This window comes from Sinocyclocheilus grahami, unplaced genomic scaffold (assembly GCF_001515645.1).
Source record: "Sinocyclocheilus grahami isolate Dianchi unplaced genomic scaffold, SAMN03320097.WGS_v1.1 scaffold1137.1, whole genome shotgun sequence".
In the NCBI taxonomy this organism is placed as follows: Eukaryota; Metazoa; Chordata; class Actinopteri; order Cypriniformes; family Cyprinidae; genus Sinocyclocheilus; species Sinocyclocheilus grahami.
The window spans coordinates 231,921-247,786 of record NW_015506316.1 but is presented as its reverse complement, the minus strand read 5'-3'; the positions used below and the strand labels follow the sequence as shown (position 1 = coordinate 247,786).

General features: G+C 40.8%; 1 long non-coding RNA gene across 2 annotated transcripts in view; it reads left to right on the top strand.

Annotated features, from left to right (window-relative positions):
- LOC107567251 (uncharacterized) overlaps positions 1–15,866 on the top strand; it is a 70,803-nt gene that overhangs the window by 20,371 nt on the left and 34,566 nt on the right. The window contains exons 1-2 of one of the 2 annotated variants that reach the window (XR_001606614.1): positions 3,351–3,453; positions 3,537–4,109. This is a non-coding gene — a long non-coding RNA (uncharacterized lncRNA). Of the gene's footprint in view, positions 1–3,350; positions 3,454–3,536; positions 4,110–15,866 lie in introns of those variants that run through there. The other variant, XR_001606613.1, reaches the window with a different exon arrangement.

Below are 15,866 nucleotides of genomic sequence, written 5' to 3'. Positions count from 1 at the left end.
CACTGCCATGCGTCTGAACATTTTACATCTTGCATTACAACTGATGTGCACACAACAAAATCTGTAAGCTGAAACGGAGCACACCTGTAAATCAAGACATTCACAAGCTTCAACTTTTCACCCGTCTTGCTTGAGAGACTGTGGGCGGCCCTGCTTCCTGTGTCATTGTTTAGTGCCGTATTTTGTTTTTATAGATGTCACCAAAGTTTGTATTTATATTTAGTGTGCACAGCAGAATAGTGTTAATATTAAAAACTACATCGATAAATGGGAAGACGGCTGTGTGTGTGAGAGGTCAATGGTAGAGGAAGTTCAGCATCCCCGCTGCGGGGTTCTTCCTGCGACCGACCCAAGGGATCAGTACCTCGATAGTGCCAGATAGCACAGGGTTTGTGTTGGAGCAATCGCAGAGACCCTCGCTCCCTTCACATCACTTCTAAGAGATATTTTTACCCAGTTGACGGGAAGTAGCCAGCCGTATTTAAGAATTCATTTCCTTTTTGTTTGGTTGATTTTCTTGGACTTTCGTTAATGTAAGTTATTGAATTGAGACTAATTTTGGCTGGAGAAGACTTGGGATCAAGCATGCAAATTTGTAAAAACAAAACCGGGTATCAGAAGGACTTCCTCTCCCAAGAAAGTTTTAGTATTTATCAGGCAGGTTGGGACTTGAAATACAGTAGAGTCGAGTGCTAAAAATGCGAATAAGAACGGCTTGGCGACAATTTAACTAAAATAAGGGAACAGATTAATAATATGTCAAGGGAACAAATCCTTGATTTGTGGACACAATATTTACATTTTCTTTCTGCAAGTCTTGTCTGTGCTAAAATACTTAAAGGAATAGTTCGCCCAAAAATAAAAATCCTGTTGTCTTTACTCCCCCAGGCCCAGAGTGGCTAATCAGGAGAATTCCCGGCGGGTCGTCCATAAATTGGGCTGCCAGTGCCACTTTGAAAATAAACTAGACACTTACTCTTGTTGTGTGAAATGACAGACAGTGTCAGTGGGTGCTCGTACACCCAAACTCCAAACAACAGATATCACGCTCTCAGTCATTTGAATTCTTGTAGAAACATATGGGTAATATATAACAGGATCATTTTCATTTATCCAAATTCTTCTACTGCTAAGAAAATGGTAAGCGTGGGATAGAGGGTGTAACAGGAGCTGTCCTTGGGCATGAAACTCCTGCGCTCGAAATGGGCTCCACTCCAGCCCTGACTCCCACTCCTGACGTTCAGATATTTTGAGAAATACAACAAATAGACATTTCTTTCCACAAGTGGAGTTTCTATCAAGTGATCTCTCACATGACGTGTTAAAGGTAAAACCTGAGCTCTGCTGATTTGATCTAGATCCACACTTCAGTAGAAATTAATCACAATGAGGAAGAAGAACTTAAAATGAGATGCATAATGATTTATTCCTTGAGAACTAGACTAGAGCACATTCTTGCACTGCACTTTGGAAATGGCTTGCGTTTTGTGCAGCAGTCGTCAGAAATGAGTAGAGCCATGCTGCTCTGAAGATTAGGATTTTTGGAGAGTAAGCATGAAATGCTTTCTGTGTACAAAACAAATACTCTCAATGTTGGGAACAGGCCCGGTGCTGTGGTGAGGTGGGGCGAGGGGGGTAATTGCTATATTAAGAGGAAGGAATTCAAAATAAAGTTAATCTTTCCACTTCTTCATAAGCTCAGAATGAGCGTGCTGCATCTTGTTCAACATGCAAAGCACAGAGACAGTGTAACTGAGACGAGGGTGAAGATTCTGCTGTGCCAGGATCCAGTTCAACCCGGTTTAGGATCAGGCCAGGAATGGGTTTGACTTGGCACTGATGGTGTGCTGAAGTACTCAGATGTGTTCGTGTGTGTAGGTTCCTAACAGTTCATCCGTGTTTAGCTCTCTACTGTACTGTATGCTGTATGTGAATTTAACTAGTACATTCCTCAGCCACCTGCCCTCCCGCTGCGGTAAAGCTTCATTTTAACTCAATGACCACCTCACCTTGCTGCCAATTTTCTGAAAGCTACTCCTCCTCCTTTCTCCTGCAAGAACTAAAACTAACATGGCAGTGGCTTCAGCAGTACAAGGTCTTTGATATTTCCTATAATCTTACTACTGAGAAAGTTTTAGTAACACAAGATTATTTTTGCATAATGTGCGTGAAACAAAACGTTTGAGTCAGGTAATTGTGGTAATTCCTACAGTTCAAAAACTCATCTGAGCTTCGTGGTCTCAGCTGAGCTTTCTGCTTTCTGCTGGTTTAAGTGGGCAAGTCCAGTCCTAGAGCGCCACTGCCCTGCAGAGTTTAGCCCTATTGCTAATTGAACACACCTGCCTGTAATTTTCTAGTGAGGTCTTTGGTTAGATTTTTCAGCTGTATTTGATTGAGGATGAAGCTAAAAGCTGCAGGACAGTGGGCCTCCAGGACTGGACTTACCCATCTCTGGTCAAGCAGTTGCAGGTGCTCCAACCCGTAGATCTTCAACCCTGCTCCTGGGGACCCACTGTCCTGCAGAGTTCAGGTCCAACCCTAATCAAACACACCTTAACCAGCTAATCAAGGTCTTCAAGATCCCTTGAAAAGTCACAGGCCAGGTGTTCTTCAACTTATTTAGCCGTGGTGCAAGAGTTGGTGACAACATTACTCAATCCTGTTCTCTCGTCATAATTTTCCTGTCTTGTCTTTCTACTGAACCTATCAATAAAACTGGTTAAAAGGATAGAAATCAAATTAAGTTAAAACAGGGGCATCCAATCCTGTTCCAGTGTCCTGCAGAGTTTATCTCTAACCCCAATTAAACACACCTTAAACCAGCTAATCAGGGTCTTACTAGGCATGCTAGAAACTTCCTAGCAGATGTGCTAAGGCAAGTTGAACCTAAACCATGCAGGGCACTGGCCCTCCAGGACCGAGATTGGACACCCCTGAGTTAAAAGAACTGTTCCAACTCTGCAGGCCAGGTCAACACTGATAACCATGTGGGCAGCGTGCCGACATACAGTGCCTTTATGCTTTGGGCATCCCGAGTTCGAATCCCAAATCGAGGACTTTTCCCAATCCCGCCCCCTATCTCTCTTCCACTTTGCTTCCTGTCAGTTCTGATCTGTGCTATCATAATAAAGGTGAAAATGCCAATAATAAATCTTTAAAAACTCTGCAGGCCAGTGTTTCCCAACCCTATTCCTGGAGGTCCCCTCCCCAGTAGTACGCATTTTTTGTGTCTCCCTGACCCATCCATTTCAGGTCTTGGAGTCTCTACTAATGAGTTGAATCAGATGTGTTTGATCAAGGAGACATGCAAAAAGTGCTTTGGAAATCACTGTCTTGGGCTACCAGCTTCAATGGCTGCAGCACTGAAGCTGGAATTTGGAATATTTCTTAAGTTCACTAAATGACGATTGAGACGCTCTATCTCTCCACAACAGATCTGTCATTTACCTAGACGTATGTGCATCTGTTTTTCACTGCCAGATTCAGTTTCTAGAAGGGTTAGTAATGTATCCCTTCTGTTTCTGCCCTTGCCACAGTGGGTCCACCCTGACTTCGCGTCGCGCTTCCTGAAGAAAGGAAAAGCCCTGATGTGCTTGTCACCCGAGCTGACGGCCGGGGCTTCGTGATGGAGGCCGAATGTCTTCGCTCGGACCCTCTTCAGACACTCAAAGGCCGCTCTGTTTCAGCCTGATGACGAGCCGATTGGATATAATCTTGAGCGGCGGACTCAGGAGATGGGGAGGGATAGGGAAACTCTACAGAAGGCTTTGCAGGGAAGGATCGTCTTTCTCCAGAAGTCGGAAACGAGCGTCGGAGGGTTTCTGCTGCCAGTCGGCTCTCTCCTCCTGTTACGACACGGGACCAAATTCAAACCATGTGTCCTCGCACCCGGTTAGCTGCTTTTGCCCACCTCTAGCATTAGCGGTCTGGACGGATCCATTTCACTGCCCCTCTCCCGTGCGGCGTTCTCATTCTCCCAGCCCCAAATGAGCCTCTCCGTGGGACTCCTGGCTTAATAGGCTGGAACTTCCCCATGTCCGGTCTCCGAAGGTGGCTGTTATCCTCCGAGGGCCCCTGTGCGAGTTTCAAGCTCGGGCTCATGTTATGGGGTGAGTACAGTAGCCCACCTCAAGGGTCAAAGGTCACTTCCTCTTCAGATCTCTGCTTAAAGATGTGTTAAATTTTTAAGGGGCTGAAAGGGTTTTTGGAATATCTTTTTGTCTAAATATGCAGAACTAATGTGCCATATATTTGGGAGGGGGAATATTTGCTGCCTGCTGCAATTCTGATCTGTCACCACTTGAAATGTGTATTTATTTATGAATTCTTTGAGAGAAAAAAGGGAGGGAAGAAGTTAGCGGATTTAACACCGAGTACGTATTTTGCTTATTCGACCATTTTGAGGCCCGTTTAATGGACAGCCTTCGATCTTTGTGGAATATGACCCCTCGGCTAAGCACCATGGACCGCGTAATGACCTGCCCTTAATAGCAAAGCCATACTATAAGGGAACAAGGACTAGATAAGAACTTTACCAGGAAATGATAGCACAATATGAACGGGTCAAGAAGTTTTCTCACTCTTACTGCTGGTGTCAGCTTCAGACAAACTTTGTTCATGAAAGCAAATTATGTTTTTGTTCCTGTTTAACGGAAGGTCATGATAGTTACTTATGTACTTTATGATAGCTCTGTATATCGAGGCAGGGTGATGGATGATTTGAGAGCAAGGAATGGATGCAACTCTACTATCCATCCATCCATCCATCCATCTATCTGTACAAGTACATATCATAGACTGTTTAGAGTTTTGTCCTTAAAGTAAAAAAAAAAAAAAGCTTTTATCTTGAATAGCATTTCTTAGTGCCAAAAGGCAGGAATTAGCATTAGCTAATGAGGTTAATTCAAATCACAGGAGACTACATGTGCTTGTAAGATACACTGAGGGGTTACTGCCTACTGCTGCTCGAACCTGTTGAAATATGACAGTAATTTGTTATGATAGCCAAAAATAAAACCTGCTGACAGTGTGTGACAGACAGGTATGTGCATTGTCTTTGTGTAAATGCCTGTCATCTGTCCTGGCACACACGTTTTCTCTGAAAGACACACTGCTACACCGAACCAGTCTGACCTGTGGCCTCTGTCTCCGTTTCACTTCCTCTTTTCTTCAGCAGAACATGTAGACTTGTTGCAGCGATGCACGTGCGTTATGAGAGGCAGACTAAAATCGTCTCTAAAACTCAATCGAGTGTCTTTCTTGCTGATGGCGTCCACGTCATTGTGTCTCCGTCTCTGCTCTGAAAGCCTCTTGTTAGCAGATCAGGTGTCTTGTTCACACACAGATGTGTCTCGTAGCTTTACATGTAGGGAGGTGTGTCATGATGGAAAGCTTTTAATGGAGTAAATGTGTAAAGACAGGGCTGCTTTTATCTGAGAAGCGCTGGCGTACCTGTGTGCCGTGTTTGATCATGCCTAACCCCCTCCACATCCCAGCGCTCCTCTGATCCCTCAGCTCGGCATTCCTCTCATAACAGTCAGACGCCTTTACCGCGGGATGTCCCTGTACTCATTCCTGCCGTACTGTATGGGAAAGACAAAAACAAGCCAGGTCATTGTACATCGAGAGCGCTTATGCCCTCAAGGCTTCGAATTTCTCCTTACCTGTCACAAAAATCCCCAAGTGTGGGGTGGATGTATAACAACTGATATTAGCGCTGTTCCACATGAGAGGTGCCTACCTCAGCAACATTTCACACCTGAAGGCTGTTTCAGACAGTAGGCAGCAAAATGCTGCTGCTTTATCATTATACTTCTTTTTGGTACTGTACCATTGTGTGATGTCTTTAAAGTACCTAGAAGTAAACGGTACGTTGTAGTCATTCAGTAACATGGTTACCATCTGATACGATCACTGTACCATGGAACCACCACAGTACTCTTTGGTGAAGTTTCATCCCAAATCTCAGTGAAAAATCTCAGTCAGAAAAGTTATTTTTCAATATTTTGTAATCCCTTCTAGTATCAATAGAAAGTAGCACTGTCTAATTAAAAAAATGTACCCTTTCACCCAACTTTAAATGGTATTGTCCTGGGAAAATGTTGCATTTTAATTTTATCTTCAGAGCAAGAAACGATGTGGAAAGCTGTTTGGACCATAATTGGCAGGACCTTCTGGATGACAAAAACACTATGTTCTAGGGGTGCAATGGTTCTCGGTAAACAATCAAACCGTACGGTTCTCCACACACGGTTCGGCATACACTAGGACCGCGGTTCAACTTAAATCTGACAATGCATCTGTAATATGGTTTGTTAGAGTTCGACTAATGCGTGTTTCTTGATGGATACATATTCTGACTTCCCAATACATTACAACAAGAGCGACGAAAGAGAGAAAAAAAACAATACGTGGACAAACCAGTCACTCTTTAATCAATGCGAGTGCTGTATGCTGGAATAACTGTCATTTATGCCATCATCACGTGTTGATAGCGCAGGTGAGACCTGAACAGCACACGTTGCCATCTGTGTTTAAACTAAACTCTTTTAAGCCTTGCCAGTTTAAATATTAAAGAGCCAGAAGACGTGCGCGCGCAGTGAGAAGATCTGTGTGTGCGCTCATCCGAAGCGCGTGAACCGACATCTCAGAACACGCGCAAATATTAAGCTCTCTGTGAAGTATCATGTTTGAATTGACAAATTCACACAAAAATCATGTCAAAATGCCCGTCATTGTGAGTATCCTAGCAGACACAGTCAGCTGAACATACAGGATCAGTGCGTTCTCTTAAAGTGACAGCACTTTCTTAATATTAATCAAACAACAACAACACGGAAATCTCTCACTGCTCTTGATTGAATAACTTTTGTAACTTTAATAAGGTTTAATCTTTAATTTATACATTCAAATATGCAATGTTATTTCACATTTGATTTATTCAATTTCTGTACCTAAAAACTTTGTTAGACCTACCTTAAAAAACTGAAAAGCACTGTTTATTTATTTGTGCTGTTGCTTGTAGTTAGATTATTTGTTCTTATTTTCTTTATTTTTATTTGACAATATAGTTTTCCCCCTAAACATAGCACATACCGTACCGCGACTCTAAAACCGCGATACAAACCGAACCGTGAGTAAGTCGAACCGTTGCACCCCTAGTATGTTCTAGAATATACAGTGTGTGTTTCACAATAGTACTTTTTTAATTTTGTGCATGTACAGTACAATGGTAATACCTTCGTGTTTTTTGAGTACCGTATAAATACCATTGAATGCAGACGTCATACTTCCACTGTACTTTTTTGGCGATATTGTGTAGCCTTTAGATAATGTATAAATATAATATTAAAAACACATGCATAAAGTTAAAAGTTAGCATAAAATCAAAATGGACAATTCTTGCTTTTTCCATGGAAGATGGAAGAAGTTAATAATAAATAAATCATCTTAGAACTGGAATTTTTTATTTTATTTTCTTCTTTTTTTACGCGCCCTCATAATATTTAATAATATCATTTTAGTTTCACTTGGATATGTTACAATAGGGTCAGTTCTGTAGCAGAATCTCAATTTAAAAGCTAAATTCTAATCCACTATTTACTGTACTATTTCTTGACATGAAAGTAAGTTCACTGATTCGAGGGTGCTGTTGTTTTTGTTACCAATTCAGCTGCACAAATGTGATCGTTCCTTGGATTTTGTAAGCCTGTGGATGAACAAGGGGAGCAGCAGTAGACGAATTTGGTCTAGAAGTAAAGTAGCTCTGATTTAAATACAGGAGAGTCTGTGATCTAATCCATCCCGGTGTAACTATGGATGTATATCAGGAGCAGGGACACCTCTCTTTGCATTTTGATTTGTAGTTTTACTGGAACCGTATGAGACCTGCTGCAGTTTATCCAAGCCATGAAGGCAGGAGCCCTGTGTCCCAGAATCCACGTGGAGGAAGTTGTGCATCAACACACACACATTGTGACAGAAAGGTTCAGGACTTGTTTCTAAGAGGATTTGGTGTGTGTGGGTGGTTTTAAACACTGAGGTCAGGTGGAGCAGTCTCTCCGGCAGGCAGGGCTGCAGTTAGCACACATGCATCAAAGGCAGGTTTGCTTGTTAAAGTGTGCTATGGTGCTGAACGCAGCAGGGTGGGACTGCGCACCAAACTTGCTCTGTTTAAATGTTGGCTCTCGGCTGGAAAAAGGCCCTGCAAGGCTCTGGATACTGGAGTACGTGGAGCAGCTTTGAGAGCGATCCACGGGAAGGATTCTGCTATTATTGACTTTTATCATCACATTGACTGCTGAAGAATTATGACGAATCTTTCTGTAGCTCCACTGTGAAAACAAACCTATAGGATCTACTCAGTAAAATGCTGTGCGCTCCGTTTACTCAGATGTTGAGTAAAGACTTCCTAGATTTAACAGCTATAACCCACTATATAGCAATTAGGTAAAACCGGTCATTTGTCGATACGTTACACAACTCTTGGTAACACTTCTTTGTTTCATATGTTTCATGTACATAACAATAAACAGTAATTACAAAATAACCCTAAACCAAACCCAGTCCTAATATTGTGTAGCCTTTAGATAATGTATAAATATAATATTAAAAACACATGCATAAAGTTAAAAGTTAGCATAAAATCAAAATGGACAATTCTTGCTTTTTCCATGGAAGATGGAAGAAGTTAATAATAAATAAATCATCTTAGAACTGGAATTTTTTATTTTATTTTCTTCTTTTTTTACGCGCCCTCATAATATTTAATAATATCATTTTAGTTTCACTTGGATATGTTACAATAGGGTCAGTTCTGTAGCAGAATCTCAATTTAAAAGCTAAATTCTAATCCACTATTTACTGTACTATTTCTTGACATGAAAGTAAGTTCACTGATTCGAGGGTGCTGTTGTTTTTGTTACCAATTCAGCTGCACAAATGTGATCGTTCCTTGGATTTTGTAAGCCTGTGGATGAACAAGGGGAGCAGCAGTAGACGAATTTGGTCTAGAAGTAAAGTAGCTCTGATTTAAATACAGGAGAGTCTGTGATCTAATCCATCCCGGTGTAACTATGGATGTATATCAGGAGCAGGGACACCTCTCTTTGCATTTTGATTTGTAGTTTTACTGGAACCGTATGAGACCTGCTGCAGTTTATCCAAGCCATGAAGGCAGGAGCCCTGTGTCCCAGAATCCACGTGGAGGAAGTTGTGCATCAACACACACACATTGTGACAGAAAGGTTCAGGACTTGTTTCTAAGAGGATTTGGTGTGTGTGGGTGGTTTTAAACACTGAGGTCAGGTGGAGCAGTCTCTCCGGCAGGCAGGGCTGCAGTTAGCACACATGCATCAAAGGCAGGTTTGCTTGTTAAAGTGTGCTATGGTGCTGAACGCAGCAGGGTGGGACTGCGCACCAAACTTGCTCTGTTTAAATGTTGGCTCTCGGCTGGAAAAAGGCCCTGCAAGGCTCTGGATACTGGAGTACGTGGAGCAGCTTTGAGAGCGATCCACGGGAAGGATTCTGCTATTATTGACTTTTATCATCACATCACAAGAATTATGACGAATCTTTCTGTAGCTCCACTGTGAAAACAAACCTATAGGATCTACTCAGTAAAATGCTGTGCGCTCCGTTTACTCAGATGTTGAGTAAAGACTTCCTAGATTTAACAGCTATAACCCACTATATAGCAATTAGGTAAAACCGGTCATTTGTCGATACGTTACACAACTCTTGGTAACACTTCTTTGTTTCATATGTTTCATGTACATAACAATAAACAGTAATTACAAAATAACCCTAAACCAAACCCAGTCCTAACACTGTAGTAAGTGCATTAATATTAGTGCTGTCAAATGATTAATCGCGATTAATCGCATCCAAAACATGTTTTTAAATATATTTAATATATAAACATTTTCCTAAATATGTACATGCATGTGTTTGTATTTATATATATATATACATAGTATATATATATACAGTAAACACTCATATATTATGTAAACAAAAGCTTTTATTTTGGATGCGATTAATCGCGATTAATCATTTGACAGCACTAATTAATATTACTCAGTACTTAATTGTATAATTGCACTTTATGTAACATTATAATTATGCAATTAAAGTAGCATAGCCAACATTTGCAACGATCAGTAAGAGTTCACTTTGCCTTTTCACTAATGTTAGCGCAGCCATACAATACATGATCACCACAGCCTAACCGCAGCGCTACTCTTCACCACAGAAACTTAGACAAAACAGAAACTATTGGAAATACCCAACATAACTGAACATTATACACAAACAGGCCTTTGTCTTTTCCCAAAAACATCAAATAACACTTAATTTCAACATCACCGTTCCTGATCCAGCCCTATACAAAGCATGCTGGGAACTAAAAGTCCACTGCCCAGTTTCAGTTAATACTACAAAAATGATTTTAGGTTAAGTAAACTAGGTTACGTAAAGTTCAATTTTATGCATTTAAGTAGATTGGACACAATTAAGTAAAAGACCAATCTTCAACAATGTGTTGCTTTAATTCATTTAAATTATGTAAATTTAAAGAGCAATTTGACTAACAATTTATGAGTGAAAATTGTTTCAAAGTGTTTTTTTTCTCAGTGTGTATTTGAGAACAATTCATTATGACTTTGACTTTCAGTCTCCAATCGCAGAACAAAAAATTTGCAAAAAAGCACATTTTATTTGTTTTATTAATAAAAGTTCTATGAGTTCGATGTTGTTGTTGCTTGAATTGAATCAAAGCCGAATTGCCGCTAATTTGAAAGTGAAAGTAAAATGTGCACGGCGCTTTTCCAAGCTATTTGAAATCCGAGGAAAAGAGGGAGAACTCAAACAGACAATTGCTTGACGCCGAATTGCGGCAATTCAATTGCAGCTAATTTGAAAGTGAAAGTAAAATGCGCATGGCACTTATACAAGCCATTTGAAAGCAAAGAAAATAGGGAAACTCACACAAACTAACACTTTATTACCGGTGTTGTCACACGTTGATTAGCTGGTGGGAAAATTTCCTCACCGTCACAACCCTAGTCTGAGGCTTTTATGCGTTATGGATACTTTTGGTGCTTTTGAAAACCGTGAGCATTGCAGAATATACTTTCTTGACATCCACTCGTGTCAGGATAAGTGAAGGTTTGACAACGTATCGAATTGTTGAGCTAGAATAGAAAGGGCCCGGCAGAACACACGCAATTCCACGTTAAGATCTTCCCTTAGAAATGACCAGAGCAGCCATTGATTAGCAGGGGTGTCCACATGTGGTTTCCGTTTCCATTTCCAAGGCAAGGAATCTCAGGCATTTCGCAGCCTTGCGCTGTTGCGGGACAGACGAGCTTGGATGGATGTGCAGTAAGGCTGGGTGCAGTCAGGAGGCTCCCACAACGAGCGTGTTTTCTTAAAAGATGAAAAGCAGTAAATCTGTCATCCGCAGTGAATAATACAGGGAGATTCAGATTGTGTTCCGAAGTCTTTAGGCGTTAAATGTTTACACAAGGCAGTGTCAATATTCGCTCTCTCTCGCTCTAGCCCATGGGAGCAGCACCTGTGGTAGCTGGCACCCAGAGCCCTCCAACCGTGGCTCTGCACAGACATGAAGCACAGCAACAATGAGCACAAATGCAAAAGCAGAAAAACATTTGCGGTTTGCCAGGAGAGAGGGCTTGAATAATGCCTGTGAACGTGTTGCCATGTTTGTGTGCGGCGGCCAACGCTGGGAACAGGAAGTTTGGGCCTCCAGGTGTGTGTCGGTCTCTGTCGGGGCTTGTGGGATTGCTGCGTGACGGCTGTAATGATAGGCTGCTGCGGGCGAGGACATGACTGCGCAGTGGTCCGGGCTCCGCAGATGCACACACAACAATGAGCGATAAATCAAGAATCTGAGCAGCCAATGATTTTCAGTCTCTTAGATGCACACGAAGTTCTGTTTGCATACTGCCAGTGTTGAGGGTATAACGCGAGTTACGTAATCGGATTACTTTTTTCCAAGTAACTAGTAAAGTAACGCATTACTTTCCTGTCCCTGTGTTGAGAGAAATTGGGAATAAGTGCAGAAGCATTTTCTTCAGCCTGAGGCTTGTTAATTTCACTCTTGGCGTGAAAGCGCCTTTACAGTTAGGGATGCACCGAATGTTCGGCAAACGAAATTAAGTGAATAAGCGAAAAGACCGAATAAATTGTACCGAACAATGATATGACACGATCAACTAGCAAGCAGCGCAGAGTGAGAGGCGCGCACTCTTTATAATGCAGCACACACGTCAGCAGTGTGGAAGCATTTAAACTGTCGGGGAAAGACGCAAAAATCATTACAAGCACGGACAGCCAGAGAATGTTTAGTGCTGCATCGCATGTCTTCAATGAGAAGAGGACGGGGTGATTGTTGCTGGTCACTGTATGATGATTGAAATCGCGAAATGGCCTTAAACAATTAGTTTAACGAGCTCGCAGCAGTAGGGATGCACCGAATGTTCGGCAACCAAAATTATTCGGCCAAAAATAGCAAAAAGGCCGAATAAGTGAAAAGACTGAATAAATTGTACCAAACAATGATATGACACGATCAAATAGCAACCAGCGCAGAGTGAGGCGCGCACTCTTTATAATGCAGCACACACGTCAGCAGTGTGGAAGCATTTAAACTGTCGGGGAAAGACGCAAAAATCATTACAAGCACGGACAGCCAGAGAATGTTTAGTGCTGCATCGCATGTCTTCAATGAGAAGAGGACGGGGTGATTGTTGCTGGTCACTGTATGATGATTGAAATCGCGAAATGGCCTTAAACAATTAGTTTAACGAGCTCGCAGCAGATCTGCTTGTTAACCAGGGTTCAAAGTTCAGTTCAGCTTGCTCGGTCACATTTTTATGAATTTTTACAAGGCATGTGACAATGCGATACGTGCGACGTATTCGTAATGAGACTCGTTTATAAATCTGTTGTCAACAAAAATAAGCATTGAGGTCGTCCTGCGCGCTTCCCCCAAAATAAAAGTTGAGAAAAAGCAAGAACTCTTATCAACATTCATAAATGTTAGTATTGTAATTTTACTGTTGTTCTGTAAAATAAATGTAAGACAATAATAATGATAATAATCATTACAACAGCTCTGTTTTTAATACAACATTCACACATCGTGTTCAAATTAGGATCTGTAATATTTTCTAATGTTTTAAAAGAAGTCTCTTCTCAGCAAGGCTGCTTTTAATTGTACAGTAAAAAAAATAAATAAATACATGCCTGATTCAAAAAGCCAAAAATTATTATTTTACTAACTTATTAATTTTAAGTTAAATTGTGCTTTGTTGGTATCGTGTCTGCTAGAATGTTAAAAATGTTCAGTGTTAAATATTTTTAAATTGTTGTTTTGTAATTTATTTTTATTTTTTGGAAAGCAAGACAAGACAGTGAAAAGCACATTTTGGCTTTTTAATTTATGCAATGGTGAAAAAAAAATTGGGAAAATACATGGGGGAAAAAAACTCGAAAAAACGTGTTCGGTATTCGGTTTTTGGCCCAGTGTTTAATTTTGTTTAGTTTCGGCTTCGGCCAAGAATTTTAATTTCGGTGCATGCCTATTTACAGTCGCCAAAAATTTAACTTTTGGGTTTTCTGTTATTAAACCATAAATAAGCAAGCCCAGCCCAGATGACGAAAAGTAACGCAACGTAATGCATTACTTTCCATAAAAAGTAACTAAGTAATGCAATTAGTTACTTTGTTATGGAGTACCGCAATATTGTAATGCATTACTTTTAAAAGTAACTCTCCCCAAATCCGTGTACTGCTCATGTACAGTGTGACAAGGGCGTACAGTAGATTACACGGGGCACGCTTGCCTCCCACTTTTAATAACATGTAAATTCGTCCCCCACACTTTTTTCGGGTTTTCACTTAGGTTTTCGAGGGCCGGTGTGAATAAATCTAGATTTGAATTCAAAGAGACAGGATAGTCTGTAAATGACGTGATATTTTATTCGTATCCAGAATGAGGCGATGTAAACATGGAGCGCTCAACACTCTCATGCAGTAGGGCTGGGCAAAAATTTTTTTTTTTCGATTAATCGTTTTTTTAAATGACATCGATTCGATATCGATTCTCAAATGCCGCGAATCGATCTTTTTTCCGGGATTTATTTCAGCACACATTTAAAACAAGATCTGATTAACGGGAATCTTATCATTAGCTATAGAATGCTAATGATTTCCTTAGAAATGCTTAGAAATGCTATAGTAATACTATAAATCTGCGGAAGCATTTGATGTGAAGCATAAGGCGCCATGTTTTCCGCAATGAATGAATGGCGGATGGCGCGGCGCACTGTTTTGTTTACTACACACATACTAAAGCTCGTATGACGCTTGCGGTGTTTTCAGCTTCTGCCGTCTCACTATATGATGATATGAACACGAATGTCATCTCCAGTTTCTTTTATGCCAAAAATCATTAGGATATTACGTAAAGATCATGTTCCATGAAGATATTTTGTAAATTTCCTACTGTAAATATATCAAAACTTAATGTTTGATTAGTAATATGCATTGCTAAGAACTTCATTTGGACAACTTTAAAGGCGAATTTCTCAATATTTAGAATTTTTTTGCACCCTCAGATTCCAGATTTTCAAATAGTTGAAATAGTAAGATAGTCAAATAGCCAAATATGGTCAGATCCTAACAAATAAAAAAAAAAATTGACAGTTATGACTGGTTTTGTGATCCAGGGTCACACATATAAACAAATCCTAAAATTGTCATTATGTATCTATAAATATTATAGAATACAAATGACTGGTTATTGTCCAGCAGTGTATTTGAGTCTCAGCCGAGTTAAAGTAAGAAATAATAGAAAAATAAAACTTGTCAATAAAAAAAAAAAGTATTATTAGATTTAACATTTCTGTCCCCCTCTCTTCTGCAATGATGGCTACGCCCCTGCAGTGTGACACACGGCGTACGCAGCTCTGGTGCCCGCAGGGTGTTCGGAAACGGCACAATGACTGTGATTGTCTGAGCTGTCAGTCTCAGGGAAGGAAAACCGGGCTTGTGGTGAACCGATGCACACAATAAAGGTGGAAGACGGGGCTCTGGATCCCATTGTGGGCTCACCACACCGGCCGCCTGCGCGCTTGTTTCCCTGTTCTGTCAGAGCGCTTCAACCCCGTGTGGTTCTCTGTCGGAGCATCAACACACGGCCCATTGTCTCTCCCGAGCCACACAGGTGTCAACACAAACACTCGTGAAAAAAGAAGTAAGGCGCAGTCACGCCACCGCAGAGCGGGTCTTTCCGTCCTGTTGACACGGATGAGCCGTAATAATGACTGCTGAGCAGCGGTTAATGAGTGCTCAGTCTCAGATCCGTTTCGTTTCAGAGCTCGCAGTAACTGGGCGCAAGCGTTGGGTCGCTTTACATCAAACTGAAAGCAAATTATAATCAAAAGGATTTTATACAATATAATTATATAATGTTACAGTTTCCTGCTGGGGTGTTCAATCCTATGAATCATGTCGCTCATATTTGTGACCCTGGAGCACAAAACCAGTCATAAGGGTCCATTTTTAATTGAGTGTCTGAATAAATGAGCTTTCCATTGATGTATGGTTTGTTAGGATTGGACAATATTTGGCCGAAATACAACTATTTAGAAAATCTGATGGTGCAAAAAAATCAAAATATTGAGAAAATCTTCTTTAAAGTTGTCCAAATGAAGTTCTTAACCATGCATATTACTAATCAAACATTAAGTTTTGATATATTTATGGTAGGAAATTTACTAAATATCTTCATGGGACATGATCTTTACTTAATATCCTAATGATTTTTGGCATAAAAGAAA